Source organism: Rhinolophus ferrumequinum, chromosome 6 (assembly GCF_004115265.2).
Source record: "Rhinolophus ferrumequinum isolate MPI-CBG mRhiFer1 chromosome 6, mRhiFer1_v1.p, whole genome shotgun sequence".
In the NCBI taxonomy this organism is placed as follows: domain Eukaryota; kingdom Metazoa; phylum Chordata; class Mammalia; order Chiroptera; family Rhinolophidae; genus Rhinolophus; species Rhinolophus ferrumequinum.
Window position 1 is genome coordinate 37,207,572 of NC_046289.1, and position 11,617 is coordinate 37,219,188.

General features: G+C 39.5%; 1 pseudogene; it reads left to right on the forward strand.

Annotated features, from left to right (window-relative positions):
• The first annotated feature begins 303 nt into the window (after nucleotides 1–303).
• On the forward strand, nucleotides 304–1,041 carry LOC117023815 (CCR4-NOT transcription complex subunit 7-like; annotated as a pseudogene).
• The last annotated feature ends 10,576 nt before the right edge of the window (nucleotides 1,042–11,617 follow it).

The following is an 11,617-nucleotide window of genomic DNA, read 5'->3' on the forward strand; positions in this document are numbered from 1 at the left end:
CCAGCTACGCCCCACCAGCCTGGCCTGTCTTTGAAAAAATCAGCCACATAGGAATGATCAGAAAACGGCCCGGGCAGCATGGTATGGAGCAGCCCTGGCTCACTCATTCCCACTTGCTGGGTCAGAGGTGTCAATAGGGCATCAGCTGCCACTGCCACGACCATTGGGTTCTGTCTCTATGCACAGGAGGAAGAGCACAAGCGCAGTGACACAAGCACACAAGTAAAGGATAAAGTATTTTGTGAGACAAATCTTCAAATACAATATTTTAATGCTTGGCAGCTAGACTCCTTTCCCTTTACTATGCCAACAGCAACTGTGGATCATAGCCAATGAGTTTGTGAAGCTTGGGCTTGCAACCTGGATGAAGACATGAAGAAAAAAGTGTCAAGTTATCCAAAAATATAATGACGTTGCTATGGACATGGAGTTTCCAGGTGTGGTTGCAAGGCCCATTGGTGAATTCAGGAGCAATGCGGACGATCAGTACTACTTGTATTGCAGTGTAATGTAGAGTTGCTAAAGATGATTCAGCTAGGACAGACATTTATGAGTGAGCAAGGAGAATACCCTTCAGGAACTTCAACTTGACAGTTTAATTTTAAATTTAATTTGATGGAGGACATGTATTCCCAGGACTTTATTGAACTACTAACAACATTTGGTATCCAGTTTAAAAAACAGGAGGAGGAAGGAATTGAGACCCACTACGTTGCAGAACTTCTTATGACATCAGGAGTGGCCCTCTGTAAAGGGTCCAATGGTTATCATTTCATAGTGATTATGACTTTGGCTACTTAATCAAGATCCTGACCAATTCTAACTTGCCTGAAGAAAAACTTGACTTCGTTGAGACCCTGCGACTGTTTGTTCCTGTCATTTATGATGTGAAGTACCTCATAAAGAGCTGCAAAAAATCTTAAAGGTGGTTTACAGGAAGTTGCTAAACAGTTAGAGCTGAAACAGATAGGACCACAGCATCAGGTAGGATCTGATTCATTGCTGACAGAGATGCCCTTTTTCAAAATGAGAGATGTATGAAGACCTAGCGCCTTTTTCTCAGTTGGTTGTGAGGTTGAGAACATTGCATGTCTTACAGTAAAAATTTTTGGGCAATAAGTACTTCTTAAGTGACGATGCAATTAGACATACCACATAAGTCACAGCGACACACGTGAATGAAAGTATTCAGAATCAGGACATTCTGAAATGTCGTTCAGAAGGAAATAAACAAGTTCTTTGTAGACTAAAACATTTTGAAATTGAAGCTACCTTAGAAATCATGTAGGTCCCACCGTATTTCTGAAGTGAGAAAACTGAGGCCAGAGGCTAGTAACTTTTATCCCAGGTCGCGTACATTAACAGTAGGAGAAAACAGAGTTCTTTCCAGAGACCACATCAGGGCTGCCTCCGCCGGGTCAAGGAATCCATCCCTGTGTTAAATTGTCTTAGGCATTAAACTGCTGGGGAAAAGAGTATTTGTTCATGCCATTTTTCAATGTTTTGAGGATGTATAGTGTAGGATTCATGCATTTTAGTAGAGTGAGTCTTACCAAGAGGTTTTTGAATTCTAAAGGGGTTAAATAAGTCTCAAGTAGTAGTTGAATCAAAAATCACCTTGGGCAGACCCTCAAGGGGTAAAAGGCAGAGACAAATTTCTCAAACATAAAGAAGTTAGGTATGGAATAACCAAATTCAATGAACCAGGGTCTACTTAGGTTAAGTGACATGCACAGATATGCCTCATTATAGGTAAGTGCAAAGAAAAAAATTAAGCAAAAACAAAACAGAAAGGACTTTTTTGCTTACAAAAATATTTTCCATTTTGCAAAATATTTACTGTAAAATTCTTTTGACATAATTTGAATTTACTGTAAAATTCTTAGACATGAAAGAATTGAGAACTCTTCTGGAAATTTTAAAGTTTTTGTAAAAATGTATTAATAATAGAAGGCATAATAGCTATTTTGCCAAGCGGTACTGATTCAGAAGCGATTTAGACTATCTATTCATGAAAGTATTTTGTTTTGTACTTCTTTCCAGTGCTACATTAGAGAATTGAAATAACCTTTTGGATGTTCAGCCTTGCATTAAAAAAAAAAAAAACCCAGGCAGTGTGGGCAAGGACTCCACATTTGATACTTTGGTAAAAACATATGCCGTTGGCCATGGGAAGATGGGCTGGATCTGGATTCTTCATTTTTGCTGTGCTATGCTTGCTCTGATAGTTGCCCCTAGCTCCCCCCAGGGTAGAAACCATGTTTATTCATGTCTTCAGCCACAAGTCACTTCACCCAGCCTTGTAAAGTCTCAAAAGAGGTTTATGGGTAACTGAACAAAATGATTTTTGAGAGAACATTGGGTGCCCACCTCTAGAAGGTGAAAATGTGATTATTGATGACAAAAGTGATTATCAAGTAATGAATGTGGAACATGCCACTTTTTAACAGTCAGAAGAGAGAAGTACTATTTCAGTTAATGTATTTAAGAACTGAAATTGCTTATCGGATGTCCTATTAATTCATTTATTCCCGTGATGTTTTTCATCTGTTGTTTGTGCTGGCAGGTAGAATATATTTGCTTGCAAAAGGTAGGAAATACATGAAATGATCCTCAGAGAGAAAGCAGAGCATCTTGGCCCAGTCCCTCATGTCACATGGATTAGATATAAAAGCCATTGATTTATCAGTTTATCTTAATGTAAAAATGAATGGCCAATTGTACAAATGGCCAATAGACATATGAAAAAATGCTCAACATCAATAATCATCAAGAAACGCCAATAAAAACCTCAAAGAGATATCACCTCACCCCAGTCAGAATGGCTACCATCAACAAGACAAATAGTAACAAGTGTTGGAGAGGCTGTGGAGAAAAAGGAACCCTCATACAGTGTTGGTGGGAATGCAGACTGGTGCAGCCGCTATGGAAGGCAGTGTGGAGGTTCCTCAAAAAATTACGAATAGAATCACCATATGACCCAGCAATCCCTCTCCTGGGTATCTACCAAAAAAATCTGACAATATTTATCCATAAAGACACGTGCTCCAATGTTCATTGCAGCTTTGTTAACAGTGGCCAAGACATGGAAACAACCAAAATGTCCTTCGATAGATGAATGGATAAAGAAGTTGTGCTATATATACACAATGGAATACTATTTGGTGGTAAGAAAAGATGATATAGGAACATTTGTGACAACATGGATGGATCTTAAGAGTGCAATGCTAAGCGAAATAAGTCAGACAGAAAAAGCAGAGAACCATATGATTTCACTGATATGTGGTATATAAACCAAAAACAAAAAAGAACAAGACAAACAAAAACTCATAGACACAGACAATAGTTTAGGGGTTACCTGAAGGTAAAGGGGGAGGAGGCCTCTAGAAGAGGGTAAATGGGGTCTGATATATGGTGATGGAAGGAGAACTGACTCTGGGTGGGGAACGCACAATGTGAGATAGAGATGATATATTACAGAATTGTACACCTGAAATCTGTGTAACTTTACTAACAATTGTCACCCCAGTAAACTTTAATTAAAAAAAAATGTGCATACAGAAATTGACAAGCTGATTCTAAATTTCATATGGAAATGCAAAGAACCCAGAATAGCTAAAACAATTTTGAAAAAGCAGGACAAAGAAGACTCACACTTCCCGATTTCAAAACTGATCACTAAGCTATATTACCAAGACTGTAGGATGCTGGCATGAAGAGAGACATATGCATTGTGATGGCTGGTTTTATGTGTCAGCTTGCAAGGCTACTGTCAAACGCTGATCTAGGTTTTGCTGTGAAGGTATTTTGTTAGTGTGACTCAAGTCTGTAATCAGTTTAAGAGAGGAAGATTATCCTAGGTAATCTGGGTGGGCCTGATTTAATCAGTTGAAAGGCTTTTAAGAGCAAAGGTGAGGCTTTCCTGAAGAAGAAATTCTGCCTGTGTATAGTAGCTTCAGCTTGTCTGCGGGTTTCAGCCTGCCCTCTCCGACAGTCTGCCCTGTGGATTTCAGACTTGACACAATCACAGAAGCCAATTCTTGGCAATAAATCTTTCTGTCTCTCGATCTATCTCTGTACGAATGGTGTGTATATACAGAGGGTGCCAAAAAGGTGTGTACACGTTTTGAGAAAGGAAAAACCTATTAAAATTGTAATACTCAATATATACCAATAATAACAAAAGATGAATAGAAGACACATTTGTCTTCTGCAATTACAAGAGGTGCTCAAAGTGGTTACCATCAGCGTCCAGACACTTCTGATTATGGTGAACTACTGCTTGAGCAATGCTGACCAAGGTGCCCACTTGTATATATTTTTTGGCACCCTTGTATACATATTTATATCTATAAATATCTCTCGTACTGGTTTTCTTTCCCTGACTGATACATAGATCAACAGAACAGAATTGAGAGTGCAGGAATAAATCCTTACATTCTTTTGACCATAAATCAATTGATTTATGGTCAATTGATTTTTGGCAAAAAATTCAATGTAAAAAGAATAATCTTCAACAAATGGTGCTGGGACAACTGAAATTTCACCCCTACCTCATATAGGAAAATCAACTCAAAATGAATTAAAGACCTAAGTATAACAGCTAAAACTATAAAACTTAGGAAAAAAGATTGGTGTAAATTTTGTGACCTTGGATTAGGCAATGGTTTCTTAGATCTGACATCAAGAACACAAGCAGCAAGAGAAAATAATAAATTAGCCTATATCATAATTAAAAACTGTTATATTTCAAAGGACACCATGAAGAAAGTGAAAAGATAAGCCATAGAATGTGAAAAAATATTTATAAATCATATATTAGTGAAGGTCTAGGACTCAGAATATATAAAGAATGATTACAACTCAACAATAAAAAAATAATTACTCAGTATAAAAGTACAAAAGATTTGAATAGACATTTCTCAAAAAAAGTTATTCAAATGGATGAGCACCCAAAAAGATACTCAACATTATTAGTCATTAGGGAAATGCAAGTCAGAACCTCAATGAAATACCACTTCACACTGACTAGAATGGCTTAATAACAAAAACAAAAACAAACACACAATAACAAGTCTTGGTGAGGATGTAAAGAAACTGGAACCATCAGACATTGCTGGTGGGAATTAAAATGTCGCAGCCACTTTGAAAACAGCCTGGTAGTTCCTCAAAGGTAAAACATAGAATTAGCATAAGACCCAGAAACTCTACTCCTAGGTATGTATAGGAACTGAAAACAGGTCCACACAAAAACTTGTATATTCATATGTTCTTGGTAATAATATTCATAATCACCCAAAAGTGGAAACAATGCAAATATTTATCAAATGATAAATGAATAAACAAAATGTGGCACAACCATACAATGCAATGTTATTCAGCTATAAAAAGGAATGAAATATTGAAACATGCTACAACATGAATGCACCTTGAAACTATTATGCTAAGTAAAAGAAGCCAGACACAAAAGGCTCTAAAATTGTATAATTCCATTATTATGAAATGTCCAGAATAGGCAAATCCATAGAAACAGGAAGGAGATAGTGGTTTCCATGGACTTGGGGGGAGTGTGAGGAGTGGTTAATGGGCATGGGGGTTTCTTTTTGGGGTGATGAAAATATTCTGGAGTTAGAATGATAATGGTTGTACAACTCAGAACATACTAAAATCCACTGAATTTTACACTTTGGAAGGTGAATTTTATAGTAGGTGAGTTATATCTCAATGATAGAATGAATGGAGGATAATTATAAATTCTTTTATATACATTTAGAATACATATAACCTTGCTATAAGTAAGGTCTTCATGCTTCCATCAAAATTGACATGTAAAACACGCAGCAGTTCCTATTGGGATATCCTATGACTTTTCCTTTAATCAAGGGATATAATTACCACTAGTTTATATATATATATATATATATATATATATATATATATATATATATATATATATATATATACATATATATACATATATATATATAGAGAGAGAGAGAGACAGACAGACAGACAGAGAGACAGAGAGAGATGTCTAGATACATACAAGACAAATACAGAGCTAATAAATTTCTCAGCTTCTTTGAGTGATACAGAAATCTCTGGCTCTAGAGAAGTGAAGTCATCTGCAGGTAAGAGAACTTTGACCTGATGGAAGTATATAATTGAAGATCCGAGATGCGTTCACTAATACTACTTTTCTGAGCGTGTACCATATGCTGAGCACTTTACACATGTTACATCATTTAATATGCAAAACCCTTTGAAGCTATTATCACATTCTACCACTGAGCAAACTGAAGACGATGAGGTTAGTTAACAGACTTGTGTTGCTCCTTAGTGGACTGTGGCAATGGCTGAGCCAAGGTTCCAATCTCCAAAGTTCAGGCTGTTTTTCGAGTGAGGCACAGCCTCCCCAGAGACAGCCGTTTTACTCCACCACATACATTTGGAAAGCTGGCATCGGTGAAGGGATGGTGGAGTGTCTGCTGGTGTGAGAAGCCAGCAGACAAAGGTTGAAAAGCCAGACAGGATCATCTTCTCTTTGAGACAGAACACCTCTCCCTTGAAAGGTGTGCTTTTATAATCTCAAGTAATGACGTTTTCTGTGTGTGCTTTATCCAGGAACACCATTTCTTGAGGAATCTTGAGGTACCACATGAAGCAACAAGAAAAAAATGAAAAAGCTAACATGCTAAGAATAAGGGATAGAAAAGATACAGCCCCTGTCCTTGATGCATCTCAGAGAAATCATAACCACAAACATCCACCCGTGTCGGACTTCTTGTCATGCAATAAAATAATAAGCCATCATTATTGGGCTTGCTGTAAGTAGCAATCAAAGCATTTCTAGAAGATATAGAGAGAGCACCTCCAAATAAAACAGAAGCAAAATTTCCCCCCCACCATTTAAAAAAAAAAATCCCCCCGTCAACTTTTCTTAATTTGGTGCATGGAATTTGTCTCTGACCACTACTGAGAAAGGCTGGGCTCTGTGGGTATTCTTCCTAATGTCCATTCATTTCCAACTCCTTTTGCTCTGGGAAGTTACAAGAAGAAAACGGCCATCCTGCTTTGACTGATTCGTGGTAATGCAGTACCCATGGCAGCCATCATATAGCATGTGGTCTCTGGAATCACTGCAGATAGTAAAAGGCTGTGGTGGAGATGGCCCATATCCTGGGGCCATGCACATGTTAGGTTGTAATTACTAGAAAGATTTCAGCTTTTGCTCCTGGCAGAGGACCTTGTTTATCTTGGTCATTGGCATCATTGCTTCTATGACTGGGCCAAAAGCTTATTAGCCACTGGAAGTTGGCAGAGGCACGCGCACCAGAGCAGCTGACTGTGGCATGAAGAACTGATATTCTTACAGTCTTAACTGTCTCCACTACAGCTTCCCACTGGCCATATTTGTGATGACCCACCTCTAACGAGGGGCAACCGACTATATTTACTCATCTGTGTCAAATCAATCGCTAGCCCAAAAGAAATAATTTGATAGACTTGGATGTTTTCTGTCAGTTTTTTCTTTCATACTCAGTGTAAGAAAAACCCACAAGAAAAGCAGCCCCAAAAGATTTTTACCCCTGAGTTGAAGCAACCTAGTTTTTATTCATCAGTGAAAATTCTGAGAAATGATAGTCTTATGAAAATACATATATTCTTTCTTGTGAATATGAGAGACTTGGTTATATATAATCTTTAGAAAATTGTAAGCTCGCACAGGGCAGAAGCAGGGTTTTTATTTTAGTACATCCTCATAATTCAGTATTCCCTCCTTACAATTTCAGGTGCTGCTTTTTTCCTTTCTCCCTTTTCTCTCTTACCTCCCTCATCCCTACCTCTTGGATCTTGCATATATATATATATATATATATATATATATATATAGTTTATTTAGGTTTCTCCAGTTCTGCATCTCTACCTATTACTCTCTAGTACAACAAAGGCTGGCTAGCCTAGTAGTGCAAACAGGGTTTCTCTTTAAAAGTCAAGGGAGGGGAAAGGCTCTGAACAGGTAACTCCTGTAAATCATAATACTGATGAGTTTATTCTCACACTTAGAAGCCTCCTGCTTCTCTCTCTCTCTGCCCACCAAGTAAGTTCAATTCCCTTCACCTGACATTTAAGGTCCTCCTTGACCAAGACCAACCTTCCTTGCAAATAGGTTTTGCTGATACTGGCACATATTGACATTTTGGGCTAGATAAGTTTTGTAGTGGCAAGCTGTCCTGTGCATTGCAGGATATTCAGCAGCATCCCTGGCGTCTACCCACTAGATGTAAATAGCATATCTCCACTTAGTCGTAACAACCAAAAAGGTCTTCAGACATTGCCAAACGTGTCCTGCGTGGTAAAATCTCCCTGGGTTCAGAAACACTACTTTAAAGCCTTATCACCTACTTCCATACTTTGCCTGTATTCTTTATATATCCACAGGCTCTGAATTATCTCACCTGCCTACCTTTGCTTACTCTGACCTTCCGGTTTAGGGTGCTCTCTCTTTCATCACCCAACTCCATCAATCCCTACGCATCTCTTAAGGCCAAAGTCATTGCTCCATGAAATACTACTTGATTTCCTCCTCCTGGAAGCTTTAAATGTTTTTCTTTCGAATTCTCCATAATATTTTGTTGATACCTCTCATAACTTAATTCTCCATTTGCATTTGACTCTTTGAGGGTAGTAACTATTTTGTGGGTGCCGAACAAATAAGTGTTTGCCAAATGAAAAATATGAATGCATCTTTTGTGGTGGAAGGTTTAGAATGGATGAAGATAATGTTCTCTCTTCTTAGTGAAGGAGGTCACAGGGTGCTCGTTCTCATGCGGTTTGCATCCATCTGAGTTACTGACAATATATTATAATAGATCTGAGGATTCAATAGATCCTACCCTACTCAAAAGCATTGAAGAAACAAGCAAGCTGATCTTGGTTATTCCCTGCCCGTAGCACACATGGTGGGTACACTAAACCACTCTCATTTGACTACGTGACTAAAAAGCTTAGGCCACGCCCCTCCTCCAGCTAATCTCTGGAAATCCATAGTCCCAGCCTTACCTGGCAAACCCCTGCTCATACAACCTTTGGTACTCACACATGAGGAGCTTTTTGGCCACAGTAAATCATACTAGCAACAGTAAAAGAAATTTTTGTTTACGTCTAGGCCTGAACTTTTCCTTTACAAGTCATTTCTCACCTCGAGACAGGGCAACTAGAAAGTCATGAATTCCAGCACAGCCTTCCAGTTGTCATGGTGACCAACCCAATGTGGTTATGGGAATTGTCCTTACCAACCAACCAACCAAGCAACCAACCCCTCAAGGAGTCCTTCACTGAATGGTTGGACCTCAGCAGTGAACTTCTTTTCAAGTATTTCTACAGTGCCACCTTGAGTTGACTGAGAATAGTGTGTCCTCCTTCCCTTGTCACTGGACAGACAGCTAGCTGGGTGATTAGTGATTGAACTTTCTCTGTGCCTCAAATGACAGGGGCCATGTCAGGCTCAAGAAAGGGAAACCTTATCCTTATCTCAGGACTTGAGTCATTCAAGCTATTCTGGCCATGAGGTAAACCTGTCACCAGAAACATTTGATGTCTTATTGCTTGATGGCATATCCTAGACATACCACGTAGCTTTCTTTACAAGAAAAACTCAGAAGTAAAAGCTCAGAGTGAAATGGAATTACAAAAATAGTAGAAAGGAAATCCTTTTCAGAACCTCTACTCTCACGAGACTGACCAGGATTCAAACTTTCAAAAGCAAAAATAAGAATAGTGACCAAGAATAGATATATTTGTGTGTGTGTGTGTGTGTGTAAAAGATGGATAAAATATGATGTTTAATTTCCCTCTGACTTCCCACACAATTCCATATCACTGAAGTTAATAGTTTCTCATATTACATAATAAGATTTGTTTTTAACCTGAATGACATCTTTAAACAGGAAGTCTATTTAAAACTTTTTCACTATTTGTAATCCTGAAACTTTTTCTCCTGGGCTTGTACCTGATGGCTAGGTTTGAAAACCTAGAGGATCTTTGCCCTCGCCCCCACCCCGCTCACCACCCCCAACACTTTTTTTTTTGACAGTGGCAGTGTTTTTTTTTAAATGTCTATTACACTAATGATTAAAATCAATTAAGTTTGTCTTGAAAGGTATAAAAGGCACCCATTTCCTCATTCTAATTAGGTGACTTATTGCCCTCTAGTGGAGTGATATGCTAAATATTGATGTAAAGCAAAGGCAGAATGAATTTGAATTCATTCACTTAGTAATGAACTCCTCTGTGCCATGCAGAGTTCTAGGCTCTGCGGTCATAGCAGCAAAGAAGATAAGTCAGGATCAAGGAGCATGTGTTCTAGTGGGGGAGACAGAAAATGAAAGTTTCAATAAGACAAATCTTAGTGATAACTTGCTTGGCAGAGAATTAAAATGGGTGACATGGTCAAGAGTGAGACTTTCCATTGCGTGGATACTTTAGGTTGGGGGATCTAGAATGGCCTCCCGTTTTGCCCTTTGATCTGAATGTGAAGATGGCCAGCCAGCCACGTGAGGATCAGGAGACAGAGCACACCGGGCAGAAGAAACAGCTAGAGTGAGAATCTTAGGACGGCAATAAGCGTGGGTGTTTAAGGAACAGGAAGATGGTCAGAGTGGCTGGAGCATGGCAGATGGAGAGAAGGGTGTATGGCGGTGGTGGAAACATAGGTCATGGCCAGATCGGGTTAGGCCTTACAAACCCAAAGGAAAGAAAACTGAAGGACACCAAGCAGGGGGATGACAGAATTTGATTCACAGTCTTTAAAAACTCACTCTGGTTCCTATGTGGAGCATAAATGGAAGGTGAGCGGAGGAAGAAGCTGGGAGGCCAGGTAGGAGGCTGCTACATTAATCCTCCCTCAGAAATGGTGGCGGCTTGCCCCAGTGTCGCAGGGGTGGAAATGGACACAGCGACATACTCGGATATGTTTCAAAGCGAGAATCAACAGGACTGGCTGAAGGGCATGGATGTAGGTGGTGAGGGGAAGTCAGGACTTGAGAATAACGCCTCAATTTTTAATTGATTAACTGAGTGGGAGGAAATAGTATACCCCAAAACAAAGAAGGTTGCCTGAGGATTAGGTTTGGCAGCAGATCAAGGCACGGCCTTCATGGCGTGGATGCAAAATACAGCCCAACTTTTAAAAGAATGTGCTACGCAACGATGCCAGGCCAAATACATATACATATTTAGGTTCCGAGAGGTACAAGAGAGCTGCAGAGTTTATCGAAAGATATTGGGAGGAGTAGCTCCCAGACTGCAGTGTGAAGCAACCCAGATGGATAGGGAAAGAGAATTGAGCACCGTGGAGCTAAGAGCCAAGGGCTTGACACCTTCTCTAGGGAGCTTCTCTCCCAGATCCTGTTCTGTGTTTTGGGGACTGACACTATGAACCCCAAGAGAGGGTTGCAAGAGTCATAGGACATTCGAGGTGAGAGAACTTGGAGAAAACCTAGTCCAAGTCCTTTTTACAAATAAAGGTGTTGAAGTCCGGAGGCAAGGGGGTGAAAGGTACGCCAGCATGTGAGTGGGGCACTCCTGCCCGTACCTCACCTCGTCAAGTCTTTGA